At 42.8% G+C, this 15233-nt stretch overlaps 2 protein-coding genes across 3 annotated transcripts in view; one reads left to right on the forward strand and one right to left on the reverse strand.

The window, feature by feature from the left end:
* dock2 (dedicator of cytokinesis 2) overlaps positions 1-15233 on the reverse strand; it is a 105949-nt gene that overhangs the window by 24681 nt on the left and 66035 nt on the right. The gene's annotated exons all lie outside the window — the stretch shown is intronic.
* The window catches only part of insyn2b (inhibitory synaptic factor family member 2B), a 46052-nt gene continuing 37243 nt past the window's right edge, over positions 6425-15233 (forward strand). For both annotated transcript variants that reach the window (XM_084353533.1, XM_084353532.1), the window contains exon 1: positions 6425-6563. The gene's annotated coding sequence lies outside the window, so the exon portion shown is untranslated. The remainder of the gene's footprint in view (positions 6564-15233) is intronic.

Consider the following 15233-nt stretch of genomic DNA (forward strand, 5'->3'; position numbering starts at 1 on the left):
CTGTGTTGGTACTGCAAAAAAATGTGGTATTTTCAGCAAAAACTTGATCTTTTCCTCACCTTAGCCAAGTGCTTTCTGTGCCTTTTTGTGAAACAGAAATGGAAATGTAAAAAAACATGTCATGTCATGTCTTTAAATGTCTTTTTGTCCTAAGTCAACATGGAAAAATGCTGGTGTTAACATTTTTCCCGACATGACAACAAGAGTTTAAATTATGTTACTACAGCAAAGTAACTCCAAATCTTTCTCTCTGCTTCTCTCTCTCTTTCGTCTTTGCCTTCTTAGTGTGTAATGGTTGATCAGTAATAGGATTAGGAACACACACACACACACGCACTCACTCACCAAAACTACGCTACAGTTCAGTACTTTCTCAAATCATCTTCACTGTGTTAGTGTGTGCCTGTGTTTGTGTGTTGAAGTGTAGGTCACATGTCCTATTGCCCTACTTCAGAGGAACTGGGCTTCTCTGTGGACTTATGCTCTCAAGCTCCCTTAACACCATCGAAAACAAACACGAATGCTCAAAGGGACAAATCTGACCATCGAGTGTCCTCGCACATGAACGTGTTTCATCGACACATGGAAAGGCATATGAGCCTTGTGTATATTGATAAAACTACTGACTGTACTGCAGGGTGTGACGGACAGGGAGCTCAGAGCTTGTTGAGGCGCAGCCCTTACGCAACAGTGAAGAGATTACTGACAAAACAGGACACAGATGCTGGCGAGGTCTGGGATTTCTCGCCGCCTCCTCCTCCTCCTTCTCTCTCCTTCACTTTCCCTCCCTTTATCCATCCAGTCTCTCACCCCGGTCACTCTTGGTAATAATGCATTAGGAGCTGTAATTTCAGAGTTGCATCACAATCACAGTTTCCTGGAAATGCACCTGCATGGAATGACATGAATCTGCCCTGTAAGCCGCAATGTTCATTATGCTCCACAGTACAAAAGCATCAAACTAGACTAGAAGTGTGTAGCAGGGTCTGTATCTGCCCTGGGCCTGCATTTTCTTATTTTCTTAGTATTATAAAAAAGATTGTGATCAGGTTACATCGTTGTCTACATCTCTCTCTGCAGCAGGTCTGTGTGTCTGTCTGACCAAGGGTGGGGCTGAGCTACACACACTCACAGGCAGGCAGCAGGCAGCATAGTGACAATACTGCTGTTTATAAATAAAGATAATTCTCAATGCATATAATCTACTGACTGATCTATGTAATGTGTGATGCCGCCATTACTGTGGTGCCAGAATCAAATTGAATGATATCTGGAATGATCCGGGTCTGCAATTGCTCCCTCTGACAGTTGATATTAGCCCATGAAAATGTGAGCGTTTGCCGGTCCCGTATTATTATTTAGAAATTCTTTGAGACAGATTTGGGGGAAAAGAAAATATGAATGTTTTTCTCCAACTTGAAAGGGAAATTTCTGGTATTAAGATGACATTTCTTGTCAGCCTATTATTGTAAAGTGAGGAGCTTGCTATCTGTGACCTCCCGCATTGGAATCGGATTTAATAGTAGAAGTGGAAAAAAGTGAAATTTCGGCTAGGAAATACATGCAGTGAGTACTAAGCCCAGTCAGCAGGAGATCAGTGGCAGACCACAGGAGGACACCAGTGATTAGTGGTCCTTAGATACACATGTAGGATTAAATTAGATTTATTCAAGTTAAATTCATTTCAAGTAATGGGGGCCTGTGGATTTTGCCTTTGCTGACATAAAGAAAGAAGAGTCAGTGTGGTTTTGGTGTTATCAAAAGTTTAAAGGAGACCTATTGTGCATTTTCGTTTTCTTCCTTTCATTCAGTGTACTATTTAGGTTCTTGTGCATGTCAAAGATCTAAAATCAAAAAGGTCAAAGCCCGCACCAACAGAAGCTCCTCTCTCCCGCAGAAAACACTGCTCCTGAAACACCTTGTCAGTTGTCCCGCCTTTAATTCTGTGACTTTGTGACATCACACTACGTCACCATGTCACACATTTGCATAATTAATGCTTAGCGACTAGTTTGGCACGTAAAAATTGATTTAGCTGCTCTGTCGTTGTTAGGGGTGCTGGGTCAGGCGTGTGTGAGCTGACCAATCAGAGCAGACTGGGTATTCAGGAGGGGGGACCTGGAAGAAACAGGAGCTTAAGTGTTTCAGACAGAGGGGGAATACAGAGCTGCAGCATTGGACAGTGTGAGAAAACGGATGTGTTCCTTTAGAATTAAAGCATGTAATGCTTTTCTTTCAGTAACCCAAAATACAGTTATAAACCTGAAAATAAGCATAATATGTCCCCTTTAAGTCCATATTTTCAACAGGCTCTACAGGATCTCCTACACGTATTTCTTGGCAAAAAAATAAAAATAAAACCTCAGCAGGAAATTGGCTGACGTGGAGGGTCTTCAGCTGATCTACTGTAGCTCACCTGGGCATCACAGCCTATAACAGCTGGCCCATGTGCTCACTCTGTCTCTCCCTCAGCTGACATCCACCCTGCATCACCTTCTTTTGCACTTTCAACACCTCCACAGCACATTCCACTGCTGATAACGCTGATTTCCACACCCCATCATTCATTTGCGTTGACATTAGTTTTGATGAATCGTTTGTTTAAAGCTCATCTTTTTTCTTGTCTGGACTCCCTCCTTTGCCACTTTCTTCTTCATGCATCACAAAAACACACCATTACTGCAGGGCCACTGCTGTTGCTGAGGCTTGTTTACTTCTGTCTTAACCCTGGATTTGTCGTTAGGTATGCAGAGAGCATTCTCAGTCACTGTAGCACACTGGGTCCAACAACAAATCCTTACATAACTGTCAGGGCACAGCACTGATTATAGTGATAAAACCATTGAAATGTTTATCTATGACATGCAGTGTCGTAAGATGGCAATATCTGTCTGAAGTGTGCTAACTTTTGCTAACACAAAGTCCTGGTCAAAGTAAGGCTGTAGCAGCAAATGAACAGAGGAAAAGTAAATGTATTATTTCGAGAGAGATTGTGCGTTTTCTTCTTTCAAAACTGACACAGACTCACTTCATGACATCAAGTCTGAATTCCCTGTTTAAAGTTTATTATCCCCAAGAGATGCCCGGTGGGATAAACAGTGAAACACAATTGATGCAATTAAATATAATTAACATATAATTCATTTTAAATTAAGACAGAGCATTAAAGCATTAACTTTGACAGCCCTAATTTAAATACTTAGAGCGTTAGGGTTTAATCTGTCAGAGAAACACAAAGAAATGTTTCTGGCATGTTCGTCACAACTGTCGCTCAATAATGTGGAACTGTGGAGCAAGACGTCCACCAGGTACACATGGATGATTTTGGCATCAGCTATCCAAGACTTGAAGCCTACACAGAACCAGATACAAGAAGAAATGAGTTTCAATTTGAAGTTTAGGTTGATAAAAACATCCATCCAAATAATTCAGGTTCATTTTCTGACCGTCCTCACCTCATCCTCCTTTCCTTTTTTCCCCTTCTTCTCCTCCCTCCTCTGCCTGTTTGCGGTGGGAAATCATTGCTCTGCTCTCAACAGTGATTTTCATCAGTTTTCACAATAGAACATCTAGAAAACACAGTCTCACCAGGACCCCCGCAGGGCTCCTCACTGCCCCTTCACAGACACAAGCTCACCTCTGACCATCCCGCCATTACACACAAATACACACGTTTTTTCGGACACCTGGGGGCTCAGATGGGAGGCAGAGGTGGGATGAAAGAGAGAGAGATGGATTTTGCAGAGGTGTAATTAGAGTTCTTGTGTATGTGTCAGGGTGACGTGGCTGTGTGTTTGTCTGAGGCCGAGACGTGGGTGTCTACGCTTGTGCATGGGCGTTTGCCTCCAGTGTGTATGTGAACATGTACGTTTGTTCGCTGATGAGAAAACAGATCAATGTGTCCTCAGACTCCCATTTCCCAGTCAAGTTCAAAGAGACACAATCAGCTGATAGAAATAAGGAAGCCAAGGGAGGGAGAGAGGTCAAGGGGAAGGAGAAGAGAAGAGAAGAGAAGAGAAGAGAAGAGAAGAGAAGAGAAGAGAAGGAGAAGAGAAAATGACATCCTCCTCCAAAATCAAATCACTGAGACCTCTCATTTCAGCACAACTATGTCATGCTGGGCGATTAATCGAATTTTATTTCCGGTAATGATTTTGGCTTCCAAAGATTATGAAAACAAGATCATTAAATAAAATCATTGTGCCGCGTTCCATTTCCCAGATATGTTCTCTTTTATCGTGCGTTATAAATCCAACACACCCATTTCCTTTACAATGGCGCCCTCACAGCAAGCCCAAACTCACTCTCAGCCAGGCTGTGCATGCAAAAACCCGGTCAAGCTGGATTTTAATGCACATCTATAAGTGCTTTTATGGTACCGGTGTTTGAAATGGCCAAAAAGGAAGAGAAAGTTGCATTTCAACAACACTTTCTCACATTTATATACCAAATTAAAACAACATTATAATACACATCACATATTAAGTACGTCTTTATAGTTATCATATTATATATCATTACGAGACATGTATTTTTTTCTTGTTTATCATTTGAATTATATCCAAAAGTGCACTATGCAGAAAAATTAAGAAATATTCATTACAAAATCATATAAACTCTAGAATAATTATTTGATACATTACCACAACTGAACAACTTTGTGTATGCAGTTTATTCAGTCATGAAAATCAATCAGTGAAGATTTTTCTCCTCTCTCTTTCTCCGGAAAACTCACAGTGCACCGTTAAAGTTCAAGGAAATCAGCTGTTAAAAAGCAAATGCTTGCAAATGCAAGTCAATGAGTCATCGTGTTAAATACTTAATAAACACTAAATAAAATATTGAAAAAATGATAGCGATTATGTTTTTTTGCCATAATCAGGCGTTCCTAGCACACGTGGATTCAGTTTAGTAGCCCCATGTGTTTCACTGCACCCTGACTGCTTATGTAATGTGCACAACCGCTTCACACTGTCACACACACACACACACACACACACACACACAGTTACACACATGCACACACCTTTGCTCGGCGCACCAGAGGTCAATTGAAACACAACGCAAGGTGAGTCAACCATTTTGCAGTGGCGCATACATCATCGGTTATTTTCAGATGGGAGAGGGGCCAGGAGGGACGTTCACATGGACACTGCATCAAGGGGCCACTCAGGGAACGCACACACAGGTAATAATTCATTGCTCACACACACACACACACACACACACACAGACAAACAGTCGTAACTCACTACACAGTTACATAAGCCACACAACAGTTTTGGTATACTTGTGAGAACATCTGCTTCTTTTATTTCACATTCATTTCATTACTGCAAACACTGACACCAACCTTATCTTAATTAAATTAAACTAAATCTACTTTCAATTTCGAACTCAAAGGTCAAATTCTTTAACTTGCCTGTAAAAGAAGCAAATACCTGCTAAATATTCTCATCTTCCCTGAAGCATGACGAATGAGAAAATTCATTTGCACATACACACTCCCTGCCGCGCACAAAAAGACTCATAATTAAACATAATTAGAACCTGATGTCATGCGGCGTTTAATCTCACGTTCCTTTCACTTCATCTTGTTTTTTGTCTTGTTTTTGCCTCAAGAAAGACGCCAGCATCCTCAGCCGGTACGACTAGAAGCAGAGGAAGAGTGAGAGTGCGATAGAAGAAGGGTGGGAAAGGTGGGGCGGTCGACCACAGAGGATGAGGTGTGTGTGTGAGATGAAGATAAAAGAAGAGGAGAAGAAGGGTGGCAAGGGAGGCTAAAGTGGGGCAAAGAAGAGGGAGGACAGTGACAATACAGCTCAGAGAGGAGACCGAGGTGAAGCTACCGGGGAGGGAGAGCGACAGAATGAGAAAGAGAGGAAGAGAGAGAGAGAAGCAATAGTAGACGCAGAAAAGCAAAGATATAAATAAAGTGACTGATGGAAGCGAGAGTGTGTGTTTCTGCGTGCTCGAGCGTGTGTGTGTGTTTGTTTGTGTCCTGGCTCGACTCCCGGGAGCAGACACTTTTATGCTGCCAAAGTTTCACTGGGTCTACCACCATGCCAGGGTCAATGCAGGCACACACACATGCACACACACACGCACACACAAAAACCAGGGCATGGCATTGGATAAGCCACCAATCAAGAGACAGAAATAGGGAAATAGACAGACTGAAAGAGATAAACGGTGTAGGAATTAATGACAGAGTGACAGTGAAGCTAAAGAGAAAGAGCGAGAGTGTGAAGAGCTGCAGGTAAGGAGAAAAAAATAGGAGAGAGACGGATCAGAGAAAGGTAGAAAGGGAGGGAGAGAGGGATACAGAGAGAGAGAGAGAGAGAGAGGAGGGAGAGAGAGGAGAGGGAGGATCACCGGGCTCCGCGAGCATGCGAGGATCAGCAGCAACAGAATGAGACGGAGAGAGAGATAGAGAGCGGTAAAGAGTCTGAGGAGAGAGCTACTGAGGACTAAAAGACTATCAGAGACAGAGAGAGAGAGAGAGAGACACCGAGAACAAGGGAGAGGAGAAGCATGCGGACCAAAGAGGAGGATAAGAAAAGGTAAGTGACTGCGAAAGCGACGGAACACAGTTGTTGGAAAAGATTGGATGTACAATAAGTGTGCCTGTATGTCAGAGATGGCACAGCAGCCTGAAATGATTTGTCTTCTTTTGGTAAAGATGCTCTGTTATGACCCTCCGAGGAAGCCTTCCAGTCTGGTAGCCCAAGGCTGGTACTTTATTCTCAAAGCAGCTCATTCAACATTTAAGACACTGGCCAGAATGTGAATGGATGTACTTGTAATGGTGATTGTATGGAAGCAAGCGACAGCAAGACAACTGGACTGATGGACAAAATACTCAGGTTTCACCTCTGGACCACACAAACAACAAAAAATAACCCCTTCAGCACAGAGTCTGGCTCTGGATGGACGTCTTGTTTCTTACAGAGTCTCCGTGTCCTTGATAAAAGTGCGTACGTCCGCCTGCATGTGTACATTTGTTCAAAGAAGTAGTGCGATAACAGCATCAGAACTATGTGTGCGTCTGTGTGTGTATGTGTGTGTGTGTGTCAGGTGAGTAATCCCATCCATCTGTCACAGCAGGATTTGATGCATATGATTACGTCTGTGTGCGTGTGTTACAGTACAGCGCATGTACTGTGCGTGGTGCTTTTGTGTGTGTGTGTTTCCTCATTCAACATTCATTACAACTTTTGCTTTCAACAAGGGTTGCGAACGCTTCTGTCGACGTACGTACGTGTGCGTGTAAGTGCGTGTGTGTGTATCTGTTGCCCGGTTGCTTATAAAAGCCTCTGAACCGACCGTCAGAACAGCTAGTGTAGCTTTAATATGGGATTATATGGCAATAACCCTTCTCTTATACACTAATGCTGCCTCTCTGCATCTGTGTGTGTGTGTTCATGTGTGTGTGTGTTCATGTGTGTGTGTGTGCGAGTGAGAGAGAGCAAGCAAATGTGTGCAGGGATCTACAACTGAGACACTGTGCATGTATGTGACCTGTGCACTTAGCATTTATATAACCTCAGCTTCAGTGAGTTAAGAACATAATTTAAAATGATGGTGTTTGTGTTGTGTGTTTGTCTGTGTGTGTGTGTGTGTGTGTGTGTGTGTGTGTGTGTGTGTGTGTGTGTGTGTGTGTGTGTCTGTGTGTGTGTGCATAAACAAACACATCAACACAAACTGAATCTCAGTCTTTCTTTACTTCGTCATTAAGTTAACGTCCCTTTTTAAAGACATCTTTGTAAAGATTGTTGCGTTCATTATTTGTATCACATTTGAAACACTGATCTCCCCCCTGGTGCCTCCGTGTTTGGAAAAAAATGCTGCGAAGTGCCCTCTCGGATGCTCCTGTGGTAGATAAAACATGATAAAGTGCCGTCTAGGGTGCCCTTCCGGCTCCCTGTTTTCGTGCTGGTGCCACACCACATACAGCTGGTGCCCTTTTGATTTTTTTGTGCCTCTGCCCCTCAAACATCCTGAGTCTGCCACTGCATATGATGTTTGTCAATTTAAAAGATAATTTTTCAACGAGAAAAGAAAGAAAAACAGAAAAATCACTAAGTTAGCTGAACGTAGTGGAAGCACATTTGTTGAATAAATTATGTCACAGTGCTTTAATGTATAGGGATATTGTTGTGGGGGTGCGGTCATTAGTGATGCATTAGAATATCACTAAGTGGATTTCTCTGTTTTCATGCTTGATGCATGGCCAACAAATGCTGGCAGAAACTTTATTCAGTATTCATCAAACCTCCAAAGATTCCTTTAATTTTGTTGCGAATGCGCCTTATTCATTTAGATATTTTTAGCACTTTGTTCTCTTTTGCAATGTTTAGAAGCGCTGTTCATTTGTCTGAAGTCAGCTGAGACAAAACAAACCAAAAGTTGAATTCTTCTGGTCAAAAACTTTGATAGAAAGTAATAAATGCACGCATGCTTGTATTGGAAACAACTGCAGCACAGAGAGAGACAATTTGATGGAGTATAATGCAAATTAAAGAATAGGGAAACCAAATCAATAGGTTATAACATTATACTGCCTTGACTTTAATGATATCCCTTTTCTCCAGAGGATGACAGATGATGGAGAGAAAGAAAATAAAGGTTAAGGGAGATTGACAGTGAGACGGAGTCAAGAGAAATGAGTGTGTGCCTTCACATGCATCCATGTGTGGATATGTGTCTGTGTCACTGACACTTAAGCCGCTCTGCTAACCAGACAGACAGTGAACCAGCGATGAGAAGGAGATGAGATGGGGTGAAAAAAGTAAAAAGGAGTGGAAAGTCAGAAGGGCAGGAAGATGGATGAGGTAGAGGGAGGGAGGGTGGCCGGGGCAACAGGATGGAGAGAAGGGAGGAGGAGAGATAGATGTGGGGGGGGGGGTTAATGATGGAGAGATTGGATGGGATGTGCGGACAGCATGAGTGATACGGCAGAGAAGAGGCAGATGAGATGATAGAGGAGGATGGAGAGAAGAGTAATCAGAGGAGGGGGCCAGGTGAAGAGCAGGGATAAAACGATGAGGTGACAGGAAGAAAAGGCTCAAAGAGAGAGGGAGTGTGCCGCTTTGAGCAAAACATTGCAAAACCCTGAGTATATCACACTCTATTAGCAACGCTGATAAGATATGAGTGTGTGTGGTCTTCAGCTCCTCCTCTAACTTAAACACTTTGTTTTCCCCTCTTGGCTACAGGATCTTGTTTCCCACGTTATCGTGTTCATCTCTGATTATCACTTATTTGTTGGAAACTATCTCATAAATATTCAGTTTTATGTTTTCTCTGCTCTGCCGCTCAATGAACACACTTTCCTCTAGCCAGCAAGAAAAAACAAATGAATCAAAGTGGCAGATGGATCTGTCAATGATGCACTCTTTGTCTATATTTCACCCCTTTTTTGCTACAGGTACCTACCCGGTTGTAAATAAGCTTTGGCTATAAAACTACACAGGCTTCACTCTTAATTTCTCTGAGGGCCCTCAGACTGGAACAGGATATTGATTTGAATTATGTTGTATTTATCCCCCCAGGAAAACGTGAAAGGAGCTAAAAAGGATTGAAACTTTAAAGATTTTTTTATTTTTCTCACTGGATTTGCAGAGGAGGAGACTCCAACAGGTTTAAACACGTCTGTATTTAATTAGTTTTTATGTGTGGAGGTGTAAATTAACATGAGACTACAGGCTTCAGTCCAGCAGCGGTCTAATGAAGATTTAAGTAATCTCTGGCTAAATGAATCTCCTGCTTGTCTTATGTATGCATCAGCCCTTCCACACATTTGCACCCACAACAAGGCAAAATACATACAGTATACTCAGTCTTTTGTTTAGGGGCAAGGACTCAACACCTGCAACTTTAAACTCCTCGTTATCTACCTCACAGTGAGCTCCAGAGAGTTAACAAAAACCTTAGAGTCCTGAGCATTACTCATGTTCAGGTAACGCGAGATCTACGGGCATAACAAAGATGGTAAGCCAGATTGGAAAGTAAATTTATCATGAACACACAGTACACAATGTTCCCAAAGCTGAGCTTTGAGGATGAGCCAAGGGTGATGCAAGATTTATCTTATCATGGTTAATTCATGGTGTCTTTTGGAACAATTTTAAAAAACTTTTATTTAAAATTCTGTGACTTTTGCATTAACAACAGCTTTTGTCACCATATACAGTATATGTGATCTGGCTCTCTCACCCCTGAGGTTGGTACTGTGAAGCAGGATTTGTGCTTTAGAGGTTTTCAGGCCTATGATGGTGGTAACTTGTGCAGCCTACCTTATGTTCGATGAAAAAAGCACCACCTTCGGACCAATCAATTATCCGTAAATCACATTTTCATTCATAGATCTTGCGCAGGACCGCGACAGGTCTACTGTTGGGTGGGAGGGCCATGTCCTCTTCATTCATTTTTTCCTGTTGGCTGCAAGCAATGTCACAGCCATTTCAGTGTGATTTATTTTTATAATAATATCATCTTACACCAGACACTGAACGGAGAACTAAAGTCTTGTACTTGTTATAAGAGATGGAAGTACAACTTTGAATTATGTCTTTATATTTATTTTCTGTCTGCTCCAAAGTCCGCTTGACGCCGCGGGGGTTGCAGCTGAAAGAATAAGTCTAAAGCTGTCACACACACGCCAGAAGAATACATCTAAGCAACACTTTAATTTAATGGATATGTAAATGTAATTATAGTCAGATCTATTCATGCAAGATTGATGGGGCAGTGATATTATAAGCCTATTAATGTCCACATTCACACAGTCTGTGATGTTTTTGTCAGCTGTCCTTCCTGAATTTGGCAGCTGCAACTGTGTTGCTTTCAGCCTGGATTATGTGTTGAACTAATTTGTGTTTGTGTAACGTTACAGTTTGCCCTTTGTTTATAACATGTGTTGCTCCGCTGCCAGTAGATTTGTTCAAGTTTGCGATTGTTCTTTCCCTGCAAACACCTCACCTTCTATGCGAACACACTTGTGGCTAGATGGGGAAAACCTTGGTCAACTTATCACGGTTATGTGTGACATCACATGTTTCGTGTGATTGTTAGGATTAGTGAAGACAGATAACAGAAAGATATTCTGGCTATGTTGAACTTGCTACGTAGTACAGGCCTCTGGTGTGGATAAAAACAAGAGAAGAAATGACTTACTAGTGGAGTCAGACCTGTGGTTTGTGCTCTGTCTACAAACATCTACAGCAGGCTGACATGTCCCATAAAAAGGCTGCAACCTTTATTTATTTTGTTAGTTTTTTCCTTGTCCACTTTAAATGTCAGCTTTTTTTTTTTTAAGAACTACATCTAAAATAATAGCATATTTAATTGTATTCACTGTTTCAGTGAAATCTTCTGTAAATCTGCAGAGCCCCTGTTTGCATTAGTTCTGACTGATTGAGAATGAGCCAATATGATTTGATAATATTGAATCTAAAACTGTTAAACCTGAAAAAGCCTCTTTAAATACATTCATATTATATTGGGGGTTGGGTGACTCGGCGTGAAATGACAAAACATTTCCCTTTAAAGGAGCAATTTGTAAGATATGGCCAGAATGTATCAACAGAGTGTGAAGAAACGGTGATGATGTCACGTCAAAGATGTCTATGAGTTGCAGGGATGCCCACAGAAATTAACATGCATGCTAGCCCCCAACCTGTCCTGTCTTGTAACTTCACTTTGTACCAGCAAGAGGCGAGTCTGACAGCCCCTGTAGTTTAGGCTGGCAGATGCATCCCAGCTGTTAATGTAATAAATAAACTCAGAAAATGTCAGGACATGAAGTACTCTTACTTCTTTTTTCCTTACCACACAGAAAAAATACAACCGTACACCACAAGAAATCAAGTTTCTCTCCTATACCGAGCCAAGACGAGCTTAACTGTCTCGTTAACTCATCATTAAACACACTCAATTGAAATTCAAATTTGGAGCCCGTGTTCAGTCCCAGTTCGGTGTCCAGTTGTGTTCACGCCAGGCTGCCAAATCCAGTTGAGCTGGGCCATGTCGGCCATGGCGACTCCCCCTGTGATCCGAGGTCTTGGTTTAGACAAACTGTAGGGCCACTGGCTCCACGGCTAACTGAGCCATGAGCTAATTGGCTAACAGTAGCTGGAAAACAGCAGCAGTTGTTAGCTACTCTAGTATTAAATGTCCCTTATGTTTTTGGAGCAATCTTCGAATTCTTTTCAATTCTTTAAATGGGTGCAATGATCTTAAACAGCTTGCAAACCGCTGCTGTTGAGCAAAGGCATTTTTTTATCTATCACCTATCTCTCTAATCTGATGGCAATTTCAGTGCGTGTGTGGGAAACCTGCATTAGGTTCTCAGGCAACAATTTCCATAGTTCACACTCAGTGCCTAGAAGAGACACTCGAGTCCCTTACTATCAGTGCGACGCACACAACAGGCCCCAAACAATGCTTCAATGAGAGCCACACTTGGATTATGCTGGGTTGGCTGCGACGCTTGGGTTTTGCGATATGAACATTAGCCTTTGTGGCTTTTGGCTCTCGAGTTGAAATGCTGATTAAAGTGCAGTGTCCCTGAAAAATACAGTTGCACCCAATTAAAATGCACAACAGGCTGCAGAGAGCCGAGCAGGTTTCGTGTTGTTTTGACAATCATTACTGGAGTCTTTCCCTTTGTCTGAGGTGCAGACAGAGGGAAGATAAATGTTATAGTCTACCAGGATATTTAAGAATATGAAACCAGTGACCAATTATACGTAAACAAAACCAAAAATGATAAACTGTATATCTGCAATGCAGCTTGCAAATATTGGACACCTGCTGACATACAGTGTTGATTTAAGCAGAAATGGAAGCAAATGCTAATACTATCTGCTCCTGCTACAAATACTGACAACTAGTCCCTTTCCTCAGTGCACACACTTGTATGTTCATTTCACATTACTGGTAAATCGCAAGCTGAGAGCTGAGGAAGGATTCTCAGTAATTCTGCTGTATATCTTTTTTAGTATCATGGTCATTCAGGTGAAATTGTACTTGTAATGAGCTGATCAGTCCGACTGACCTGTCTGACAGCTTGTCTGCTATATCAGCCGGTCTTTTTCAATCAATCACATTAAAACAAGTCAGAGAGGAGGTCTTACTAATCTAACAGCACGCTGTCTTTCTTAGTAGATCACCGTGGCTACTTGCGCTGACATCACTTCAACTTCCTCCTACAATTATTCATTGACAAATGTCTGTGCAAGCTGTCTGGAAATTATGTCTGATTCTGTGCCGTGATTAATATTCATGGAAATATGAAATATGTATTTTTACTGTGCAACACTGAAAGAACTGCTTGCATACTTATTCAGATTGATCTGGGGAGTGCCTTCAGGAGCGGAGCCTTTTCCTGCCAATTGTTGTAATAAACAGCGGTAAATTCTTAGACATAAAGTGTCTCTGACTGAATTATGCACTAGATTGAAATGTACAGTTTCAAGAGCGTGTATAATGAGAGAAATAGTGGTCATAAATCATAGAAGTTCGCCAATATATGAAGATAAAATGCTGAAAAGAAAAGTTTTCTTCTTTGAGGCCAGGCAGCAGGTGGGGACGGACCGACTACGTTACCCAAAATGCAGTGTGTGCCCTGTCTCAAAGGGCCAATAAAGTGCTGCATTTGTGTAGAGATGGTGACCGAGAGAGGCAATGTGATTACAGAGCAGTAAAGTGAGTCCATCTCCCTTAAACACACACACTCACACACACACACACACACACACACAAACATGCAGGGCCCGTCAATCGGTGGCTGAAAAATAAGGCTCACCTTGAAACGACAGGGGACTCGATTCGCTGGAGCATTTAGGGCTCTGTTACCACTGCAAAGGCGTGGGTGTGCACTAATTCACACACACATTGACACACACACACACACTTACGGCCTCGCTGAGGCTGCCTGCGTTGTAGACAATTCTCGAGCCGCCCAAACCCACCAACTGGTAAATTAAACTCATTGCATGTATAAACAGATTTCATAAAAAGCTGCACCCTGTCAAGAAACTCCCTGTAGTGTTTAATGGCTGTGTGTGTGTGGGGGGGTTTGTTTGTGAGTGTGGTGACAGATGCTCAAACACACTTGCAGTGCGTATTGATTACCGCCAAGCAGTGTGTGCCGCTTCCTGAACCTCCTTCTTCCTCTCTTTTAATGTCATGCATCTCTCTCTCCTCTGTGCTACTCTCTTTATAATTTAACAAACTCTACGAGACACTTTTGGAGATCTCAACTCCGGAAAATGGGCCTTTACATCTCATCCTCAGACACACACACACACTCACGCAGCACTTTTATCTTGCATGTAAGATCCTTCTCCTTCATCTGTTCTCTCCCCCTTATCCCTCCACCACCTCTATGCACCTCCCCATGTGCCGCCATCTCCCCTGTTCCCCTTTTTTCTCCGCCTCCCCCTTCATCCCCCGGTCGACAACGTTGCCTCCCCTTTCCCCTCCCTGATCATTTTGCACAGCCAGAGGTGCGATGTGGGCGCGAGACTGAGATTAAATATAGAGACAGAGGGAAGGGAGGGAGAAACACACGGCAAAATCAAAGACAGCATGACAGAGATGGAAAAGGGGGTGGTGAGTGGAAAAGTGTGACAACAAACACGGGTAATGATGAAAGACGAGGGGGGACAGCGGGAGAGCCCTATCCAATAAGACTTGGAGAGAGACAGGTAGAAAGATGGAGGGAGTCAGGCATGTGAAGCTGATTTCCGGGGATATGGTGTCACTTTCTCCCTGACAAGCAGCAGGTCAGGGGTGAGATGTGAGACTTGAAACGTGGGCACACGCATAACCACACACACTCTCTCTCTCGCACACACATGCAGATAGAAGGAGGCAGCAGGAAGAGACAGCGAGAGAGAAAGTTTGTTGCAGCAGGTGCTCTGGTGTCTGGCGTGGCTGCTGGTGGAAAGACAAACGCTTGGAAATGAGCTGCGGTGAAATTATCTTCAATTGACTTGACTGAATCCCGAGGCAGACGGCTCGACAACACATATGCACACGCAAACACACACACCTTCAAACACACGCGGCGGTATGAATGCACGCACGAATGCGGTCCGCGCTATCTCCGTTGCACACACAAACACCGTCTCTCTCTTTCTCTCTGTGTGTTTCCCTCGTATCATCATCATCTGCAATTTATTTTCGCAAACAACACATCTCAGTCCATTCTCGGGCACCTGGTG

The sequence above is a fragment of the Pagrus pagrus genome (assembly GCF_965226575.1).
Source record: "Pagrus pagrus genome assembly, chromosome: 5".
NCBI lineage: Eukaryota > Metazoa > Chordata > Actinopteri > Spariformes > Sparidae > Pagrus > Pagrus pagrus.